Source organism: Pteropus medius, unplaced genomic scaffold (assembly GCF_902729225.1).
Source record: "Pteropus medius unplaced genomic scaffold, Ma_sr-lr_union100, whole genome shotgun sequence".
NCBI classification, from domain to species: Eukaryota; Metazoa; Chordata; class Mammalia; order Chiroptera; family Pteropodidae; genus Pteropus; species Pteropus medius.
In genome coordinates this window covers 850,972-874,995 of record NW_024345481.1, presented here as the reverse complement: position 1 = coordinate 874,995, position 24,024 = coordinate 850,972, and the positions used below count along the sequence as shown (strand labels likewise).

Sequence of the window (24,024 nt, the reverse complement as noted above, 5' to 3'; positions counted from 1 at the left end):
AGTGGTATTTTATTACAGCAGCCCTAGCAAACTAATACAACTATCCGTGTGAAATAACATAAAAAGTCACATTTTATGTAGTGTCTATAGGTGGAGGGAACAGTGAGATATAGAAATAAAGTGAGATTTGGGGTGAGTGGTGGGGTTAAACAAACCTATTCTTAAGAACTGAGTTTGGCATTGAGTAGAAGTATGACTCTGATCAAATAAGTTATTTGACCTTTCTGAGTGTCAGATTTGTCCTTCATAAAACAGGCTCATTGTGAAGATCATTGTGAGCACATGTGAAAGCACCTGGCATAGAGCTTGGTATTAATTATTAGGGTAGTCCTCAGTATATGGCATATATATTATACACTATGTCTAGTATATAGTTCAGTGTAGTCCTTAGTATTACTACAGCCCATCGTCCATAATATCATCCTCCTGCCTCTTCCTTGGCCGTGTAAGTGCTGAGAGGAGCTGATAAAGTTAGGTGTCTGAGAGCTTTCTGACAGAAGAATGTCACGAGCCATCTCTGGGTCTTAGTTTCGTGACTGCAAAGAAATGAGGAAATTGCATGGGACTCTAACACCAGGTCATTTTAAACTCTAAACTGTTATATTTTTAAAGAATTGAAGAAAACAAGTTTGGATGGAAAAGTGAGGAAGGAAATTCTGGATAAAAGGCACAGTCTATGCTACAGTGTTATGACATAATGAGAAAAATGAGCACTGATGAGGTTAATTTGGCTGTCATGGAGAATTAGGGTGTCGGAAAGGAGAAAGAAGTTGGGGATGGTTTGACTGGTTGAAAAGGGAAGCTAGAGATAGAGAACCATTGTTGATTTTTTAAAACTAGCAAGATGTAATTTTTGTGAAAGATTATTCTGTGCAAGATGTGCAGGATGGATGGGTGCAGAAAGAGGCAGAAGGCAGAAATGTAGGGAGAAGCGTAAGGATAGGTGGGCCTGGTGATTGTCGTGGAGATGGGAAAATGCCTGGTGCAAGAAGGCACGGTAGAAATTCCTAAGGGGGTGGGTATTTAGGTAAAGGATAAGGGAGCCCAAATAACTGGCAGGCAAGTGTGGTGAACCAGGCCATTTAGGTACAGCTGGCTTTTTCGCCCAAGAAAGACACCCGACTGGGTAAACGTAGAGATGGAGAGGGTTGCGTGGACAGCCAGGAGGCATGAGCCTTCTCGCTTGTCTTCTTATGATTTGAAACAGACAGACTATTTTAGACATAGATTGTCTCTGTGCAGAAATGCAGATGAGTATTTTTTCTTTTCCGAATTGAAGGTACAGTGAGGAATTTCCCCGGTTGTTGGGCTTTCCTGAGCATGGTGCTCGGAGGTCAGAGGGAAACTCAGTAGGTTATTGTAGATGGAGTTGGTCGTCTTGGCCTCTTTTCTTTCAAGATTTTTGGCTTCTAATCCACAGTTTTACTCTACCAGATTAGGAATCTTCTAAGATAAGCAAACTTTTATTCAGGCTATCTAGATAGTGACTCATTCTTTCGTTCATTTCTTAAATGTTTGCTAATATCCTAGGTAGCGGTCCCCAACCTTTTTGGCACCAAAGATGAGTGCTCCTATGAGAATCTAATGCCCGATGATCTGAGGTGGAGCTGAGGCAGTGATGCTAGCGCTGGGGAGCGGCTGCAAATACAGATGAAGCTTAGCTCACTAGCCCGTCGCTCACCTTCTGCTCACCCAGTTCCTGACAGGCCACAGACCGGTACCGGTCCAGGGCCCAGGGGTAGGGGACCTCTATCCTACGTCATGGGCTGAGTTGAGAATGCAAAGATGAATGACATACTCCTCTCCCACTGGCCCCCTCCTCTCCCCCCAAAATTCTGGTGTAACAGCTGACAGATATGTACATAAACATGTTCTTAAGACAATTTGATATGCTATCATACAGCTGCATTCAAAATCTTACGGGGACTTAGAAAGAGTTTCTAAAGCTGTTGGCAGCTGATCAACAATGCCTCTCCAAAGATGATAATTCTATATTTTGAAGGTGATCTATATGTTTGGATGTTTCAGAGTCAATAAATAGAAAAATAAAAGAACTTAGGAATAAATGGGAAACAAATAATTATTCAGCATCTACTAAGTGCCCAACACTAGCTAGGTAAATTCATGGAAATTATGTCTTTTAATCCTTATAAACACCCTGAGTCCTAAGTTATGTTATATTCTCTTTATAAATGAAAAAGCTGAGACTTGAGACAACAGTGACTAGTTGGAGGCAGAAGCAGAATTTCAATGTGTCCACAGTCCTTCCACCACATTGTGTGGTTACAACTAAATGAGACAAATAAAGCATGGGTGAAAGAGGAAGCGGGGAAAATTGGTTTTTCTGCCTCTGTGAAAATGAGTGTATGACTCAGAGATTTCTGACAGCAGGACTAGTGGTTTGTGTACTCAAGATCTGTAAATATTTAGTTTCTGGATTCAGGAGATTTTAACTCAACAACACAGCTTGCTGTCAGCCAAAAACTGGGGTAAGCATTTCTTTGAGTTGATATATAAACATACCTATGAAAGCAATAAGGCCTCTCTGGAAGATATCCATAGAAAACCAACTATCATTGGATCTCATTTATTTGAAAATTATCTGTGCTAAAAACCCACACATTTCACACACAGCGCAGAAGCAACAAATGCATAAAATTCTGTGAACACTTAAATGGATGTCATAAACAACAAATAATAAATCTTATATGCCATACCTTTTATTCCAAAATGCCTTCAAATCCTCAATCTATACATTATTGCATATCTGGTTTCCAAATCTATTGGAAGATAAAAGAAACTCTTCATTAGAATTACTGAAAACTGTTAGAAGTGATATCTGACAAGAAGGGTTAGACAAAAAAACAGAAAAAGTAGCTGTAGGAACTCAAAGACATCAGAGGCAATTCAGATTACAGTCCAAGACCCTCGGTGGCTCCCGGGTCTTATCCTCATAATATGCCCATGCAAGAAAATGGATGTTTTCAATGTTATCAATATAAGATTAAAATCATTTCAGGCTAGTTTTCTAAGTGTGTAGGCAGTCTACGGTATATTTATAATTCATTCAGTTGTCCAAAATAACTGACATGAAAGAAATGTCATTGCTTAAAAGGATAAGAACTCAGTCATCTGAAAAACCTATCAGTTATACAAAGCGGTATACATTCGGGAGATCGTAGAAGAACTGGTGCCTTATCGTTTAACTATGAACTCCAATATCCAGCTATAGTTGTCATTGGAATAGGGGCAGGTGGCCCAGGGATCATATCCTCCCACTGGCCTGAGGAAGAGAGAGGAGAAACTCTGCCACTTAGAGACCCACCTCTCTCCCTTCTTCCTACTGCAGTTGTAGCCCGGGGTGGTGGCAGTGAGAAAATTGGTCCTTACTCTTCTCCTGGTCTTAGGTCGATGAACTTGGGAATTAGGGATACAGGCCTTTGCCCATGGCCTTCTCGGACTGGTCTCATCATAGTATACTGTTCCCCCCAACACACCCACCCACACACACTCCTTTGTACCAGGTCCTAATTGCAAATGTCACAGCACTAACTAAAAATAATTTTTAAGTGCATGTTACATAATCATACTGACAGCCTTTCGTTTTACTTCCTTATTCTTGCCCTATTCCAATTGCGCTCAAAGTGCCAAAGTGTCTGACAAAAATTTAAAAACAAAAAAAAGTCTGACACACAGGAAGCAAAGAAATAAAAGGAGGAGGCTTGGATAATTTGCAAAATAGAGAATGAATCTTTCCATGCTTGAGTCAAATGTGCTGCTTCTTCATAGACATTTTACATAATTTAGAATATTAAGTCAATTGCTTTTTTCTCTCTCAGTGATGGGTTCGCTGACCCAAAATTTCACAAAGCTGTTAAATGCCTTTTCAGAAGTTGCAAATGCAGACTTAAGAAATAGACTTGTATGCGGACTTATTGTGACCTTATATTGTCCAAGGAACCAGAAGATTCATGCAGCTTCTTATATTCCCTTTATTTAAAAGAGAATGCCAATCAAGAGAAATCACCACTCCCAAGTCATAGCATAGATCTCAGTAAGACATTTGCAAATGCTCCGTAAAATGCTACTTAGAGTTTTACCTTCTGTTGTAACCTGGTCACCCTTAGCAATCTGAAGAAGCCTACAGACCCTTTTCCAGAATAATGTTTTAAAATGTATTAAACAAAATGTAAGGGATTGCAAAGAAACCAAATATATAAACATATGATAATCAGAAAATTTGTGATATTCTAGTGTATGTGCTTCTTAATGCATTAAATGACCTTGTAGCAGCAAGTCTAGTGACATTTGAACGGTGACGATGAGTGTAAATGACATTTGGAAATAGTGGCAATAACCATAATGGGAGATGAGAACACCTGGGATTTCTATGGGAAACAAATCATAGATATGCTAATACTTCTGTGTTTTTTTGCCAATACTTACATTCGAAGGAAATGTTAAATTTTAGTTAGAGATCAGTGAATATGAAGATATATTTTTCCCATTAGAGGGTACAGACTCCTTGATCTCTGTCCATAGTCTCCTTGCTGGGTCCTTGAGCCTGAAGTTAGGAACTCCTAGAATAAGGAAATCATTTTCATAGGATTATGAGCATGAGTGAGAGAAAAACTAAGTTTCTTCAAGTAAATATTTGTATAAATTTCAAATGCAGTTATGAACATTTATATTTTTAATTTTTAAATGTTTCTATTTGAGATGGAATGTCATTCATTTATTCATTTATATTCTTACTCATTACCTGCCTTGTTTTTGCAGGGACTTGAGGCAACTTGCATTCATATATACTGCAAAAAATAATAAAATTATAAGTAAATGGATGAGAAAAAAAGGAACAAAAATTAATATGAAAAGTAAGAGGTGTTTAGGAATGAAGTTACTATACGACGTGTATGTGGGAAGATTCGAGACCTTTACTAGAATACGATGACAAATTTGATTCTAAGTTTATGATTCAGTGCAAAGAATCAGTTGTAGACTCATGATCACATTTTCCGTAAAATGAAATGAGATGCCCAGATCTCTCTCTACAGAAATGAGAGAGAATTTTCTTCCACAGGCCTTGCCTATTAGGACTGCCTTAATCAGCTCATGCTGCTATAGCAAAATACCATAGACCAGATGGCTTAAGCAACAGACATTTATTTTTTACAGCTTTGGGAAGTCCCAGATCATGGTGCCAGCACAGTTGGGTTCTGGTGAGGGCTCTCTTCCTGGCTTGCAGACAGCCGTCTTCTGGCTGTGTCCTCATAGTGACATCTCTTGTGTCTCTTCTCTGAGGTCACTAAGCCCATTGTGAGGTTTCTACTCCTGTGACCTATCACCTCTGGAAGGCCCATCTCCAAATACCTTCATGTGGTGGGGCAGGGTTTCCACATATGAATTTGGTGGTGAGGGGGAGGGGGGTGGGCAATACACTGCAATCCAGAGCAGTGATACACTGCGTAACACTTTTAAAAACTTCATTTGTTTCCTGGGGCTATCTCTTATAATTTCTCAGTGTAAATGACATAGGTTTCTGCTGGCCTAGCTTAATACAGACATAGATTTAAAAATATCTAGTGTAAATTTTTTAACCTTTAGGAAGTATAAAGTATTATCATTTATTTTTATTTATTTTTTTAGTACCACCTCCTTGGAAGTGTAAGTTATTAATTTTTACATGTCATGGACCAATTTGAAACTCTAATGAAAGCTATACATGCACTCACATTAAATTCTATCTATAGTTTCAAGGAATCAAGACTTTCTGAAGTCTCAGCACTCTGAGTAGTAAATACTTCTGGGATATAGGGTAATAGATATGCCTTTAAACATATTATATAAATATTGTTTATTGTAACTGAGCATTTGATATGAACTGAGACTCGGACTTAAAGCTCATGGCAAGCGTGGGAATACAGTTATTCTACGCTGCAGATTAAACAAATGCTTTACAAGCTTGGAGAACAGGAAGACTGAAGGAACACTTAATAAAGTACAACGCTAATATTTCAAAGTGGGAGGGGTGCCTGGATCAGACAGCTGCAACACCTGTGCCCGAGATTCTCATGCCTCTTGGAGGACGTCGCAAATCTCTGTCTACCACAATCGCATGGCCCCGGGAGACCACGGTCCAAATGCGCACATATCACTCACCCACCCCAGCCCCATCATTTGCCATAGCCCAGCTGAGGCTAAGCCGTAATGTGAGGAATCAGGAATAAGAGAGTAGATCCAGATTTTGTGGGACTCAAAGCTTATACAACTTGGAGAGTCTTTTTTAGACAAAGTTATGCAGAATTATAAAGAGCGTTGTAAGAAACTTAATATTTAAAAGACATGGTAGAAGTGACAATACACTTCAAATTTTAAAAAGCTGACAAAATACCAGAAACAGCATATTAGTCGGAAAAATAAGATAATTTTAAAATTAACTGCTTGACATAGCTTTACAATATTATTCCCTTACATTTTTAGCTGCATGATATTTGGTTACCTCTTTATATGATCATGATTTTGTAAAGTCATTTTCTCTAGAGAACATAGAAAGATAATCTAGTCTGTCCTCTAGCATAAATTGATTTAAATTGTTTTTCATTTTTATTGATTGCTTAGAAAAACTTCTTTTGGCTTCCCAGTTTACTACTGGCAATGTAAATTTTCAGGATTTCTCTCTCAGATTTCTTTTATCTATGGGCTTTAAAATTTGGAAGGATTGTCCCCAAACTTACTTCTTGTTCTGTACATTAGAAACTTTGTCTCCCTCTGCTTCCTGTAGACACAGGGAGACACAAGACCTGTTCATATTGTAATGTGACCTCTGGCCCTGAGCTGTCATATCACCCCACCAGGTGAATTGTCCAGTAGGCACAGAATGTTACTGGAACTTCTCACAATGCTTAAACAGCTAGTAATAACTTAACTACACAAAGTAGAGACTGCAAGCAACATAAATATATCCCATTAACTACAAAACAAGTATATCCATCTGTAGATATGCCTGCTCTCAGAACTCATGCCAAACTTGGTGCTTTGGTCTCTCCCAGCCTACTTCCAGGGCTGCCTCCATCACTGGCAGCTATCCCTACAGGGCCTCGATAGCGCCCCCTAGTAAGCTTCCCGGGAGTACGGGCTTGGAAGAGCAAAGCCGAGATAGGAGGAGGAAAATTTCTCTTACCAAGTATCAGAGTTCAAGTTTTTCCAAGTTTGTTAACCCTGGGAATGTACACTCTCTTCTGGAAATATCCATTTCCCACTCGCAAGCTGTGGTCTTACAACAGACCCAGATAAGACACAGAACTCAGAGTACACTAGCCTAAAATTAGCACGAGAAAAGGCTACTTGGACCAGTTTGGGATCTATTTCCATTCACAGATGAAAGAGTGTTTAAGTCCATAGACACATAGACCACACTCTGTGATCACAATAATATGAACTTGGAAAATTTAAACTCAGCACGTGGAATATTTTTACTGATTAAGATAACTTTCTGGTGAACGCCCCAAGATCTTTGGTTGCAAAATATATGCTTTGGTAAGTCGCTGAAGTAGCTTGTCAGATTTACGGATTACTAGTCAGTTAAATGTGGTGCTAAACCTAACAAAGATGCTTGCTTTGGGTTTAGAATAGTTGGTTTGTATCTGTTCTTTACAGGGGGCTGGTATCAGGCGGCTTCTCCATCAAAGCCACTTCTAGAAACAATGAAAGCTATTGTTTTTGAATACAAGAATTCTAATTTTATTACCTATGGAAAGGAAGTGTCTTTCAATTTCATCCAAGAGAAGAGTAATATGCTAACTAAGGCATATGAAATGTCTGCCTCTTCGAAGCCCATGGGAAGTTCAGTGTTTATGTGTTTGACTAATACATATATTAGTCTATATATAGGGGTATCTACTTTGTCAAAGAAAAAAAATTCACTTCTCTCAATACCTATGTTCGAATTAATTAAAAATAAATATTTTCAGAGGCTCAGTTAGGAATCGGAGGAAATGGGAATACTCTCTACATTTAACCTAAAATTTTTCTCTGCTTTGACTTTACCGGTAAAGAGTCAAATCTGCATTTTATTTTTAATGGAGACAGAAGGGAGCTGTCCTTCCTTCTGGGAGAGAACACACAACACCATACACATTAGAGGGAGAAATGCCCTCCTTCGTGCATAGAAAACGAGCTTCCGGTGGGGGACGGGAAGCGGTAATGTTTATGTTAGCTTCAATGGGTTGATAACAAATTCTAAAAATGTGTCTTCCTTTTAAAAGCAATAATCAACTGATGACTTTCCTAGATTATTCAGGCATGGCATGACTGAATTTTATAAAAATAGAATAGTATAGATTGACAATTTGCAAAATAATTATTTTTCTTCAAATTTCATAACCTTTCCTTAGATTGAACCCGCGCCCTGAGTCCAAGCTGACGCCAGTAAGTGCGCAGTTGCCCACCTGAGCCAGACTCTCCAGAAACCCTCTCCTAGTCTCTTCTCCCACCTGCATAGAACCCAGCCTGTTTTGGGACACAGAGTAGATACCCAATTTCATAATGCACTTGTGGGAGGACTGATTATTAAAGGTTTTAGGAGGCTAACCATTGAAAACAACATTTTAAGTCACGAATGATTCACAACCTTCCTGTAAAAGTAATAGTATTTCCTGAGAGCTTCTGAGACGAGTACGGTGACAAATAGAAACACTGGCGTCCTTTCTTCCCTTGACTACACACATGTCGTGTGTGTGCGTGCGTGCTGCTGATGTTGGTAAACTTAATGGAAATTACTCATTCTCTATTGAGAGGAGAAGAGATCCTTAACAGTTCTTTATTCTTTAAAGAAAGATTGCTCTCCATTTCCTTTGCTTTCTTTGGGTTTGTGTCATTTTTTTTTTTAGTTGAATTCGTTGGGCACAGTTTGTTTCTTATATGAACAAAAAATATACTTTTGATTTGAGATTATGAAACTGACTATAAAAACTCATGAAATGCTTGGGACGTTAATATTAAGCTGCTGGCTTAAATTGAGTTTAAGTTACTATTAAGAAGTTCTCTGCAACCAATTCTAAAAACAGCTTTGGGGGACAATTTGAGAAGTTCAATCACAGTGATGCATATATCAAGTATCTTTACATTGTATTTTAAATGTCTTTAAATTTTTTTCTGAGAAAATGTTTTTTACAGTTCTCCAAAATTGAGCAAGATAATCCCAAATCCTATGTTTTCCTATTAGCAGTGAATTTTGAATTAAACAATCTTTGCAATCTGCCATTTACGTAGCTCATTCTCTAAAAGAACACAAATGTTAAACAATGAAATATTAGAGGTCGCCCCAGTCATTGAGCCTCAAAAGTATTACTGGTCTTGTTCTCAAAGGCACTTCTGTGTTTTATGTGCTGGTCTTCAAACCCTGAAAATGTACATGTGAACTTTCACATTATTCTGCACCCTAGGGCCTCCTGCTCAACAACTGAGATAAGAAAAAAATGCTCTTCAGAGCATTACGGCTCATTAGAGTGCTGTCCAAAATCTCACACATGCCTGATAAAGTTAGTGGAATGTCAGGGCCTCTGCTGTGATTAAAGGATCTAAATGTGACTTGTTAAGTAGCTCAAATATTAGCTCTAATCCCCATGTGTGCAGAGCTCTAAGATCAGGCCTTGTAGACACAAAGATGCAGGTATCGAATACCCTGTTACACTACAAATTTTCCAAATGAGTAGAAGAAAACTGAGCAGGAAACACACAAAGTAAGAGTGGATATCTCTGGATTTCAGAGTTATGGGTGAATTTTTTTCTTTTGTTAATTATTTCTTTTGCAATTTACCTTTATGACAATGTAAATATGGATTTTTTAATGTCAAAAATGACTTTATTTTCTAAAAAGTAGAATAGATGCTGTAGTTATTGGCAGAGCCACCTTGGAGTAAGAACACGATGAATGAAGGTCCTGAATGTATCCTGTCCCTTCCAACATTGCTCAATAATAGGCACCATTGTTGGATACGAATATCAACCTTGGCTTTAAAGATACGCTCATGGTAGGGGTGGTAAACCAGGAGGCTGTGCTGTGCAAGAAAGAGCATAGAACTAGAAATATAGTGACTTTATACCAACGAGGAAGAGAAGGGGAAAGCTTCATTGTGTAATATACATTTAATACCAGCATCCAATTCACCCCTTCCTCCCACCACTGGGAGGTTAGGGGGAGGGGAGCTGTCAGCCTCTTTCTCTTTAATGTGCTTTGCTTTCCCAAACCACTGACATTAATATTCATGTAAATAGTATTTTATGTAGAATACACATTTTGGTCAAAGAAAGGTAGAAAAAGAGAGTTTTCCTAGGTGTAGGTGGTTGACACAAATGAATGTTCATTTGTGGTTGTTTCTAGGGTATGAAGTGGAGATTTAGGGGGTGCTAATAAGGTTAAAAGTGATATTGGCCTCTGGGAGAAACAGAGCAGGGAGTGACAAAACCGAGAAGTGAATTTTGTTCTTAATAGTCTCCTGTCTTTATGTCCTCTTCTGTGGCAGCTGCCCTCCCCCACGTCCCTCTGCCTGGCTTTATGCAGGCCTCTGGTTGGGTAAACTTCCTGCAATAACACGCCATACACCGCTTACACCAAATGCCTTCTTTTTTTCATTTTCCTTTTCTTCCCTTAGCTTTCTCCCTGTGTTTCCTTTCATCTTTATTATGTATATGTAGAGTTTGCATCATATAAAGAATCAAAATGCTGAAAAGTTTGAAAGGCATGAATTTTTGCCTCCTTCATATAGTTAATAATTTGGAACGTGGTATTTTGAACTGTGTCAGGATGAGCATCTGCTAACACAATCTGCAACACTAAGCTGCATCCAACCAACTAATTGCCAGTGTGCATGTGCGACACAAAGCAGGATCACCTCCTGTCTGCTGGAGAGAGCTCAGTGAACCCCCTAGATGCTTCAGAAAGTTCAAGGATACAGAGGCAAGGCCAGGTGACTTGCACATGGTCCAAGATCCCTGGGGAAGAGAAACTAAACTTTTCTGCAGTGTAGACATTACAGACCGACTATGGATTGGAGTCCCCCAAATGGAGCTGGACTGGAAGGAGAGCCCTGGGAAAAGCTAAGATGAGCAAAGAGGTCTGGCAAGGTGGGAGGTGGCATGGCTGTGGGTACAGAGGTTGTTGATACAGACATTCCCACCAAGTTCCTCTTCTAGAGTGTCTGTGGGTTCTGGAGGGAAAGCTATGGTCATACAGAAGCAGGTGTCCCTGTGGAGGGACCTCATTAAGGTACTGGTCAGAAACAGGTGTGTATGGGAGTGTCTAGAGGAAGTTGGGGGCAGCACAGGCAGCCTCCTATGAGCAGTGGATGGCAGTTGTCCAAAGAGCAGAGGATGCCAGCTGTAATAGCAGATTTCATGGCAGCTGTCTTCATCTGTAAAATGGGGAAAAAAGAGGACCAACTTCATAGGGTTGTTGTGAAAACTAAATGATTAGTGTGTGTATGGCATTTGGCCCATGATGGCACAAATTAAGTCATAATCAGAGGCTAATAAATGTTATCTATTGTTATTTTCATCATTGTTATTTTTGTGAGATCCTTTCTCTCTGCTCGTACTTATTTTCAAGAAGTTAGATAGTTTGATTTTATGTGATTCAATGAAATGAATTTTGGCCATGTTTTTGATTTTAAGCAGAAAAGTTGCTCCTCAAGATGTATTTGAAAAGAGTTAGATTAAACATTAAGTAGATTGAATTTGAGCAAAGTTTTAAAAATAATTGCGACATCTCAAAGTTGGATTTTTACTGAATAAAAAAAAATTGGACTCTAGTGTCATTTTTTGCTCTAGGAAGAGTGTAAGAATAACACTTGGTAGAGGTTAATATAATATTGAAAGTAGTAATTTTAACAGTTTTGAACTAATTTTCAAAGACGTAATTGAAATAATTTTCAATAGACATCAGTCTTTATTTCTTAGCAAATTACAGTGATTAAATTAACTGCAGGAAGCATCTCATTTGAAGATAATAGGAGTCTGTTGAGGATTGGTAGGGAAAAATGAATGATACATGTTCTATTCAAGACTTCACTGCTGAAACATTTTTCATCACTCTTTCTGTCTGCTATAATTTATATAGTCAAGGCATAATCATCAAATGCAGCTTCCTTTACTGTATTTGGGATAAAAAACTAATTTAAATGAAGAATGAGAATAATGCTTTTCCTAAGATTAAAGTATAGATTTTTATTTTAAGGGGGTGCGTAATATGCCAATTCAAAAGAAAATGATGTTACACTTATAGAACTCTGTGAAAGTTGAAAAGAAAGTTTTGTTCCTTCTTTGGGTATTTTCAGGATTATATCTCTGCTTCTTTATGAAATTGAACAGTGGACAAGGATGATAATGTTACACTATTTATTTCAGACATTTGAAATTACTCTTTTTTTGAAATGAGATATTCAAATTGCTGAGTGTTAGGGAAATTGTGCGTGGATGAAAAACGTAAATGGATCTTGATCTGCCATCTCAGCTTGGGGCTTTTTGGAGGTGGTAAAGTGGTTTTTATCAGAGGAAGATAGCATCGTATTTCTTCAAGATCTCTCTAAACTCAAAATGATTTAGATAGTACATCTGAGTCTGAATACTAGAAAAGCATCTGCAGTCACCTTTAGTTGGACATGGAGATATAACTTTTTAAATTTTAGTGTAACTATGAAAGTTGTCTGGTTTTTACTCCATCAGTACTCTTGATTTACAGAATGGGAAAAGCTGTTTCTGTTCTTTCTGGATGGAATGTCTACCTAGAGGTTCATGCTATTGCTTATACATCAATTACATATACTGATAACCAAACTTTTCTTGACTTGATTCTAAATTAAACAATACTGAGATTGTAAGGTTCAAGGCAAAAAGAAAAAATAATTTAAAACTAGCTAATTTAATACTCAGAAATTTTCATACAAATACTAATTATTGCATCATGAAACAATGTTGTTTTCACTGCTTCGGGAAGTAGAAAGAAGTGACATAAAATCTTGTATGGAGAGAAAGGAAGAGCTGCTGTATTACTAGATATACCAAATGCAAAGGCATAGACATGAACGAAAGCCAATGACTTGGCACTCAGTACACCTCACATTCACTTACTTTTACATTATTCCTGGTTTTACTATTATAATTTCAAATTGTTATAGTTGGAAAATGTTTAGATATGACATTACCTTGTAATTTAACATACAAAACTAGAACTGTAAGGAATAAATTTTGGACAATATGGAGTGCAGGTTGTAGAAGAGAAAAATGCCTAGATTTATTTGACATGAAAATGGAGGGCTTCTTACTCTAGTATGATATTTACAGTATTTCTATACTTAAATTTTGGCCACAGAAGTAGTCTTACTGGTTATGTAAACTTGGATAAATTTCCATTGAAAAAGAAAAGATAATTAAAAATATCTATCTCATAGGGTTGTGCAAATTGAATAAATTAATCCTTGTCAAAGCATTTTGTAAAGTGCAAACTGTAACACTAAATTTACTCTATAAGGAGGCAATCGGTTAGTGTTATTAGCTGATTGAAATAAAATATCAACCCAACTTATTTTGTGCTTTTTCAAATATGTAAAAAGAAGGAAAGCGTTCCAATTTCACATTGTGTACTTCTGCCGAAAATGTCTAACCTAGTCTAATTGTGAGGGAACAATTTGACAAATCTAATTTGAGGAACATTATGCAAAGCAACTGGCCAGGATTCTACAAAAATGTCAGTTGTCAAAGACAAAAGGAACTGTATACACATGCCAATATATGCAATGATCCTTAATTGGATCCTGAATTTAAAATAAAATATAAATCCCCTAGACTTAAATGAACATTATTGAGGTAACTGGAAGAAATTGAACTGAATATTAGATAATTATACCATTTAAAATTTTCCAAGTGTGATCATTATTGTGTAATTATAGTAGGATATTTGTTTTTAGAATGTTCATACTAAAGTATTTATGAGTGAAACATCTTTATGTCTACAAGTAACTCTCAAGTGGTTTGGCATTATCTATCATCTGTCTGTCTATCTGTCTGACTGTCTGTCTATCTATCTATCTATCTATCTATCTATCTATCATCTATCTATCTATCTATCATCTATCTATATCTTTCCATCATCCATCCTCTATCTATATTCCATCATTCATCTCTTTCAGAGAACAAAAGCAAAGAGAGTAATTCTTAATTTATTCTATCAGGCCAGCATTACCCCTAAACCAAAACCAGACAGACATTACATAAAAGAAAACTAAAGACCAATATCTCTCATGAATATAAATGCAAAAATCCTTAACAGATATTAGCAAGTCAAATCCAAAAATGTATAAAAAGAAGTATGCACTATGACCAAGTGAGATTTATCTCAGGTATGCAAGGCTGATTCGACATTTGATAATCAATTAATATAATTCATTACATCAACAGACTACAAAATAAAATCATGTGATCATATTAAAAGATAAGGAAAAAACTTTTGACAAAAATCCAATACGCATTCATGATAAAAACTCAAAAAAACTAGGAAGAGAGAGGAAGTTTCTCAAATTTATAAAGGCAACCTACAAAAAACCTACAGCTAACATCATATTTGATAAAAAACTTGAAGCTTTCCTTCTAAGATAGAGTACAAGGCAAAGATGTCTTCTCACTATACCTTTTCAACATGCTAGAAGTTCTAGTTAATTCAATAAGGCAAGAAAAGGAAATAAAAAGTACAGGTTGGGAAGAAAAACATAAAACTCTCTTTGTCTGCAGATGATATGATTATCTATGAAGAAAATCTGAATGATCAATAAAAAACTCCTGAAACTAATAAACTATTATAACATGTTTTCAAGATACAAGGTAAATATACAAAAGTCAATTGCCTTCTTCTATATCAACAATAAACAAGTGGACTTTGAAATACAAAACACAATATATTTATACTAGTGCCCCCTCAAATGAAATTCTTAGGTATAAATCTAACAAAATATATACAAGGTCTATATGAAAAAAACTACACAACTTTGATGAATAAAATCAAAGAACTAAATAAATGAAGAGATATTTTATGTTCATGGATAGGAAGCCTCAACATCGTCAAGATGTCAATTCTTCCCAACTTGACCTACAGATTCAATACAATCCCAATTAAAATCCCAGCAATTTATTATATGATATTGATAAATTGATTATAAAGTTTATATGAAGAGGCTAAAGACCCTGAAGAGCCAACATAATATTGAAGGAGAATAACAAAGTTGGAAGACTGATGTCACCCAATTTCGAGACTTACGACAGAGCTCCAGTAATCAAGACAGTGTGGTGTTGGCAAAAGAACAGACAAATAGTTAAATGAAACCGAATCAAGAGCCTGGAAATAGACCCCTATAAATACAGTCGATTGATCTTCGACAAAAGGCAAAGGCAATACAATAGGGCAAAGATAGTCTCTTCAAGAAATGATGCTGGAACAACTGGACACCCATATGCAAAAAAAAATTAATCTAGACAGACTTCACACTCTTCACAAAAATGGATGAGAGACCTAAATGTAAAACACAAAACTAAAACACTGAGAAGATAATATAGGAGAAAACCTAGATGACCTGGGTATGGTGATGCTTTTTTAGGTGCAACACCAAAGACATGATCAATGAAAGAATAATTGATAAAATTAAAATTAAAATTAAAAACTGCTCTGCAAAAGACAATACAATGACAATGAGAAGACAAACCATGGACTGGGAGAAAATATTTGCAAAAGACACATCTGATAAAGGACTGTTATCCAAAATATACAAAGAATGCTTAAAACTCAACAATAAGAAACCAAACAACCCAATTAAAAATGGGCCAAATAACACACATCACTGAAGAAGATACACAGATGGCAAATAGCATACAAAAGGATGCTCCATATTGTATGTCACCAGGGAAATGCAAATTGAAACAAAACTATATAATACCATGAAACATCTATTAGAATGGCCAAAATTTGGAACACTGACAATTCAAAATACCACTGAGGATGTGGAACAAAAGGAGCTCTCACTCATTGCTGGTGGGAAGATAAAATGGTACAGCTACTTTAGCATATAGTTAATTCATACTCTTACTTTATGGTCCCACAATCATGCTTAGTATTTATGCAGAGGAGTCGAAAACTTATGTTCACGTACAGATCTGCACATGGAGGCTTAACAGCAGCTGTATTCATAATTGCCAAAACTTGGAAGAAACCAAGATGTCCTTCAGTAGTTGAATGGATAATCTGTTGTACATCCAGACAATGGAATATTATTTAGTGCTAAAAGGAAATTAGTTATTAAGCTATGATAAAAACAAAAACAAAAACAAAAACAAAAACAAAAAAACAACAACCTATATGACGTTCTGGAAAAGACAAAACTTTGGAGGAACTAAAAAGATCAGTGACCGCCCCGGGGCAGGGGTGAGGGTAGGGAAAGATGAATAGGCAGAGCCCTGAGGATTTTTAGGATGGAGAAAATACTACATATGGTATTATAATGATGGCTATATGTCATCATGCTTTTGTCCATACATGTATTATGTACAACACCAAAAGTGAACCCAAAGGTAAACTATGGACTTTGAGTAATTATTATGTGTCTGTGTAGCTTCATCTTTGGTAAACATACCATTCGGGTGAGTAATGTTTATAACGAGGGAGGCTATGCATGTGTAGGGGAAGGGGATACATGGGAGATATCTCTAACTTCCTCTCAATTTTATTGTAATCTTAAAATTGCTTTGAAAAATAGTCTTTAAAAAAAAGAATCTGTTTTTTAAACATATGGTTTAAGTGGAGTTGTTATTGCTTATGGGAAACATTTTCCCATGGCAAAATTCCAAGAAAACAGATGGAAGTTCTAAATCCATGTGCATGTCTTTCTAGGTATAGGCACACCTCAGAGATGTTGCGTGTTCAGTCCCAGACCACCATAAAGTGACTATTGCAATAAAGCGAGTCACACAAATTTTTTTGTTTCCTGGTGCATGTGAAAGTTATGCTTACACTATCCCGTAGTTTGTTAAGTTTGCAAATAGCATTATGTCTAAAAAACAATGTACATACTTTAATTGAAAAATACTTTATTGCTAAAAAATGCTAACCTTCATCTGAGCCTGTTAGAAAAATGGTGCCAATAGATTTCCTCAGGGCAGGGGTGCCGCAGACCTTCAATTCATAAAAAAACGCAATGTCCGTGAAGCACGATAAAGCGAAACATGGTAAAGCGAAACACGGTAAAGCGAAGTATGTCTGTATTTAAAAGCAAAGTAAAAATGTATTTTGAGGCGTGTTCAAAGGGATTCTAACGTTATTTTCACGTTATCTTTTAGAAAACATTTAATTCCAGGAGATCTCAGTTTTGTGATTTCCTGCTAGTTCACTACACAGGTCTTCTTTCCTATGATAGAATTCTCTGCCTCATTCTCCAGGAGTGACACTGGATATTTATTACCCTGGCCAAGTTATTATTATTTTTTGCCTCTATTTGGGTTTGACGTGGTAGGATTCTGATTTCTCCTGTGCAGTCGAGTCCAGGTAGAAATCTCATGATCCCCTTTCCTGTCTTTTTTCTTGTACAGATCAGAAGCAACAGAACTGGAAGAAAGAAGCTCATAGCTTTTTGGTATGTAATTGAAAAATTCTTCAAAATTAATTTGTTAATGATATTTATGGTCCCAAGGGCCTGTACTCCACTTTGTTATCCTAATTTGTGAACCAAATTATAATACAATTTTGGTATATTGATCACTTTGTTAGGGTCAATGCAGAGGGAAGCTAATAGTATTGATAAATAACCAACTACATTCAGTCCTCTGGATTCTCCTTGAAAATAGATTCTTGGAAAATAGATACTTTTCAGCGGAAGAGTTGTTTAGTAAAGCGATTTATTTATGAAATTATTTTTTTTTAACCTCGTCAGTGGTTAGGAATATATCATAACTATCGAAGTATCGTAGAACTATAATTATGTGAAAAATCTATTTTGCAAGCAATTGTGTTTTTAGATGCCCAATAGTAAATTGAATGCTTTAGAAATGAGACATTTATTGATCTAAATTTACTAATAATCAAAATAAAACATTTATATTTAACATTATAGTATAAAAGTAAAATAAAGATATTTCTGCTTTTAAAATTCAAAACATGGTCTAGGAGTTCTCTATATGTGTGTAATTCTTTTCATTATTCTTTTGATTTTCTATTTATAAAATGATTTAAAAAGAATTATATGTTTTAGCTCCTGACTGGGACATACATTTCTTGTTGGGTTTAACTCCTTTTAAAGATGAAATACAACCCTAAAGTTGCTGGGGAATGCAAGGGAAACATTCTTTTCACAGCTGTCTGGGAAGGACACAACCTTTTATGACCCAATGGATATAACTGAAATTCTGGTAAAATTTCTAGAAACATTAGTGTATTAATTTAAGTACTGTTTTTCTCTATGAGCCAAATAATAATAATCATGATTTTTTCCCAGAATATACTTCTTACTACTGTTAATTTTCTTGAAACAGTCATTGAAACATTATTACTGCTGACCATTAGTCACCATCATTCTTTTTGGTGACCATTGACCTTCTGCAGTAATTAAAACCCATGGTCCTTGTCGTCCAACTCACTGACAAAAAAAAATTAGTTTTGGTGCATATCACGGCTGTTCAGAAACAAACTCCTATTGTTTCCACATGTGTGAACTAAAAGTACATGTTTATTGATGAGATAGATGTATGACTCAGTCAATAAGGCTCCCGTGTTACTTACCGTAGTAAAGAATACTTTTTTTGCCATCGCATTTGACGCTTCATCAAGGAATTTTGAGTCATATTTGTCATTGAAGATTTACAAAGCTGGTTACCCTAAGATGTTGACAAAAATGGGTGGATTTTACCATCCTGAAAAGTTGTCAAGTACTATTTCTAATAAAATATTCTGATCCTCAGACTAGGTGTGTTTTGAGGGAACCCTGCATTGGTTGAACGACTGGATTAGATAAACTCTATGTTCTCTTGTAATATAAAACTTGATACATCTTATAGAGAATGGTAATTAATTATGCCACTCAAATTAGGTAATTCGAGTCTTGTTAAGCATAGAAATTCTTGCCTCAAACAGACTCAGGGACATAGCATAGTGGTAAAGAGGGCAGGGACTGAACTCGGATGGCCTGGGTTTAAATCTTGTCTCTGACGCTAGCCGTGTGACTTTGGTCACATTACTTAACTCTTAAGTGGCTCACTTTCCTCACTTGTTAAATGGAGACCCTAATAGTACTTCATGAACCTGGTGCAAGGGTCTAATGAGTTAATATGAGTGGAGCTCTTAGAACAATAATTGGTATATAGTTAGGCACTCAATAAATGTTAGTTATGATGGCGATGAATGAATGCTACAGTCATCAGCTGAGGCATCTGTGTATCTGGGAGATTTTATGCATTTGGCACTAATCCTCCTAATTTGTGGCCTTTAAGAATGTGTTGCACCTGGAAATGATTTGTAGAAATTCCCAAGAACTTATTTCTTCAGAGATCCTTCATATTGTCTTGGTTCCACCCAAAGCCAACATGAAGGCAGAACTTGACTCTTCTGCTTTCTACCTACACTTCTACCACCCTGCTTCCCTCCATTTTCAGGGATCCGTCTCTCATCTTCCTCTCATCGCCTCATGCAGGCCTTTCTGCACACACTCAAATGCTCTGGATCTCAATAAAGGGCTTGTTATAGTATTTTTAAAGCAAAGCTAGATGGTTACCCAAGAGAAAGTCTAGAACCAGCTACTAGGACAACCAAATGTTCTCCAACTTAATGCAAAAGCATATTGATAATTTCCAACTTTACCACTGTCATTAAGCAATAGTAAAAGACTACTGCCTACATAGTCACTCTGAGATAAGCATCGTTTTCAGCCCATGTGCAGGTAGTGGGAGTCAACAGTATATATTTAGTTCTCATTCATGTGTGCCTAAATTTCTGGTTCCATGGTTATTTTGAGTTCTGCACAGAGTTATGTTTTCTTTTATATTTAAAAATTTTTTTTACAGTTTACAATCTGCACCTTTTAAAGTGTACAGCCAGTGGCATTAAGTACATTTGTGTTGTTATGCAACCATCGGCCCCATCCGTCCCATAACTTTCCATCCCGGAGAACTGAAATTTTAAACCCGTTAAACAATAAGTCTCCATCTATCCCTCCCCACTGTCCCTGGAAACCACCATTATACTTCCTGCCTTTATGATTTTGACTATTTGAGGTACTTCATATAAGTGGGATTATACAATGTTTGTCTTTTTGTGATTGATTTATTTCATTTAGCACAATGTCCTTATTTCATTTAGCACAATGTATTTCACCTAGACAAACAAATTACACAATGTTTTTTTTTGTGACTGATTTATTTCATTTAGCACATGTTACAACATATTGTAGACTTTCCTTCTTTTTTAAAGCTGTATAATATTCTGTTGTATGTATATGCCACATTTTGCCTCTCCATTCATCCATCGACTGCCAACTCGGGTTACTTTCACGTCTTAGCTATTGTGAATAATGCTGCCATGAACTTGGAGGTACAAATATCTATATGAGACTCTGCTTTCAATACTGTTGGGTTTATACCCAGAGTGAAATTGATAGATCATATGGTAATTCTACTTTTATTTTTTTGTGGAACCATTATACTGTTTATCACAGCAGCTGTACCTGATTTCATTTTCACCAATAATCTTACAGAATTCTGAAGTACAGAATGCTTGTCTAATTATTTTGACATATTCCTACCGGGCAGTGAATATTGTGAATTTTCACATGAATACATTTTGAAAACAAGGTTATATTTTTCCTATTCTTTTTTTCTTGCTGTGCCTATGGGAGTTATGTTCTAAGACCTACTTAATGTTAATTTATGTCACCAGGTGATTCAGAGTGTCACTGGACTTTTTCCAGAACGGAAACAGGTGGGGCCAAGTCTCATACCTCTGATGGAAAAACAACCTGCACTCTAAGGATTTCTTGGCTCGTTTTAAAATAAGCCCTATGTTAAAATCCTGTGTGCTGGCAGAGAAGGAATAAATGACCACATATGTTTTCTTCTTGACTCATAATTTTTTTTTTTTTTTTTTTTTTTGCCTAAAATATACCAAAGTGAACAGAAATGGGGACAACTGGATTACACAGAGAGAATTGGCTAGCTGAAGAAATACTTATTTAGACGTTCTCTGAGACAGAATCTGAAAGCTTTTCAAATTTTCAAGAGGGCAGGTTAACATTTGAGCTATTATTTTTTTCTGGTTCATAATATTTGTGTTTTCTTAAATTTTGGTTTGAAAATGTAAATATAGCTTTCTAAGGGCAGAATCTAAAGCTGATAGGTGTTAGCCGAAAATCTCGAATTATTTTGAGGTTATTTCCACAAATTTTGGGGGCACTTTTCCAGAAAAGTTTCTGCATTTGTTGTTTATAGACAGTGTGAGAAGGGAGGAGGAATAAACTTACTTTAAAAGCAAAAGTTTTGTTGTTGACAGATATCTCACTTTCTCTTAGTTTATTAAACTCAGTAGAAACAACATCTTTCCTAATAAAATTACCATCCAACTACAGAGTTCCAAAAAAGGAACTAACTACCTAGTGTATATATCAGTTTACTTTCCACAAGAAACATTTAAACATAACTTTAAAAGAATTTTTAGAAAAGACTTTTATTCATGATTAGTGAGGCACAAGGAGCTCTTGTCAGTCTAGGCCAGGCTATGCTGTGGCAGCAAATTAACCCTAACATCTCAGTGGCTTAACACAATGAGCTTTTATTTCTTATTCACACTATATGTCCAATGCTGGTTGACATGAGAAGGGGAAGTCTTGTCTGCTCCATATAATTACTCAGGGGTGCAAGCTGACTGAAGCTTCACCACCTTGTGACAACACCACGGCAAAGGGCAGCTTCTGGATCTGCCATGACAGGGGAAGAGAGTGTGGAATGCTCAAACTCTTCTCCAGACTGGAAATTTTGCACAGCCCATTGACCAAACTAATCCTGTGGCTGATCCCTGGGGGCTGAGAGAGGAGAGAAAAACTACCTGATGTCTTCTTTGATGAACTTTCCTGGAAATTCCTGCATTAGGCATCTCTATAAAACAACTTTCTTTCCTAAATCAGTCACTTTTATAATTTCTTATAATTATAAGGTTTTTCTCTGTATATAAGTTATTTTAATCTTTTAAAATTAATTTCACATTTTTTAATTGCTAACTGTAGGTAGGAATAAATAAAAGAAGGTTTACTTAGAAGGAACTCTTGAGAGTATAGATATAATCAACAATAGACGAATATCTGGAAAAATGTCTTTCATACGTCTATCTATCTATAGACTTTATTTGTATTATCAATAGCATTTTATTATTTCTTTCTCTTTTCAATAAAACCATCACTTGAAATTAATGTATCTCCAAATACAGTGAGGATGGATTGCAGAATCAATTCATGAGATATCAAACTAGAAAACAAGCTATGCTTAATCTAATTGCTTTTTGGTAGTGAGATTTATTTCAGACATATAGACTATGTTTTTATTATTAATTTCTATAATTAATGCATTATAGTCAGAAAACATAATCTTATTAAATTAATTTTATGAAATTCATCAAACTTCTCTTTGTATACTACTTTGTCAGTTTTTGACAATGTGCTATGTGTGCTGGAAATGAGCATACGCAGTCTGTTTCTCGAGTATAGACTTCTGTGTATCAGAATTTACTAATTTGTGCCATTTGGGTCATCCCCCTTTCTGTTCACTTATTGTCTGCTTAAGCTACTGATTTCCGAGAGATGTGTGCTATAATCTTCAACTATAATTGCTGAGTTATTTATTTCTCTTTCCAGTTTCGTGAGGTATCGTTGCTTGATATATTTTGAGGCAATATATTTATATGTTTATGAAGATTATATTTTCTGGCTTTATTTTTTGTTATTAATCTAGAATAGCTTTATTATTTTATATATATAATATATATATTTAACATGAATTTTATATTTTCAGATATTAAAATTGTTACCACAGCCTTAGCAGATATTGCCAGATTTCCAAAATGGCTGCCCTAATTTACACTCTCACCAGCAGAGTTTGAGAGTTTTCCTTGGTATCGTCAGCCTTTTAAAATTTGACAATTTTGGTGGGTGTTTAATGGTATTTATTTGCAATTGCCTTGCATGTCCCTCATGGTTAACGAGGTCAAGCACTTTTTCATATGTATGTTGGCTAATTGATATTCTCCTTTGTGAAATGGCTCTTTAGTCTTTTCTCATTTTTCTCTTGGATTTTTTGCCTGTTTCTTATCGATTTATAGTTCTTTAAACATTCTGGTATGTAGCCTTACATAGGTTATATGTATTGCACATATCTTTTCTCATTCGTTTGCTTGCTTTTACAATCCCTATTATTGTCTTTTAGTGAATAGAAATTCTTACTTTTAGTGTGTTCTAACTAATCGAGCTTTCCATTTATGGTTAGAGCTAATGAGAAATGACTATTTCCTATAAATGGGACTGAGACAATTGGTTATTAATTTAAAAACTGAAACTTGACTCTTATTTGAAATCATAGTAAAAAATTAATTACAAGTAGATTATAGATGTAATATGAAAGGCTAAAAAACCCCCTGAAAGTTCTAGAAGAAAAGGTAGGATAATATCCTTATGATCATAGGATGATAAAATTAACAGCAAAGAAAAAGCACTTGCCAGTCATCTTTACAATCTGGAGTCTTTCTATTAGTGAACACTACATCCTTCCATTTATTTAGATCTTTTAATTTCTTTCAATAATATTTTATAGATTTCTTCATAGAAATATTACACATATTTTGTTGGATTCATTCCAATGTATTTGGAATTTTATGATGTTGCTAATATGTATCTTCCTAAAAATTTTATTTTCATGCTATTTGTTGCTAGTATATAGAAACATTGATTTTTACCTATTGACCTG

General features: G+C 35.9%; 1 protein-coding gene across 2 annotated transcripts in view; it reads left to right on the top strand.

The window, feature by feature from the left end:
• IPCEF1 (interaction protein for cytohesin exchange factors 1) overlaps nt 1–24,024 on the top strand; it is a 129,855-nt gene that overhangs the window by 17,103 nt on the left and 88,728 nt on the right. For both annotated transcript variants that reach the window (XM_039873848.1, XM_039873849.1), the window contains one exon: nt 17,623–17,666. The gene's annotated coding sequence lies outside the window, so the exon portion shown is untranslated. Of the gene's footprint in view, nt 1–17,622; nt 17,667–24,024 lie in introns of those variants that run through there.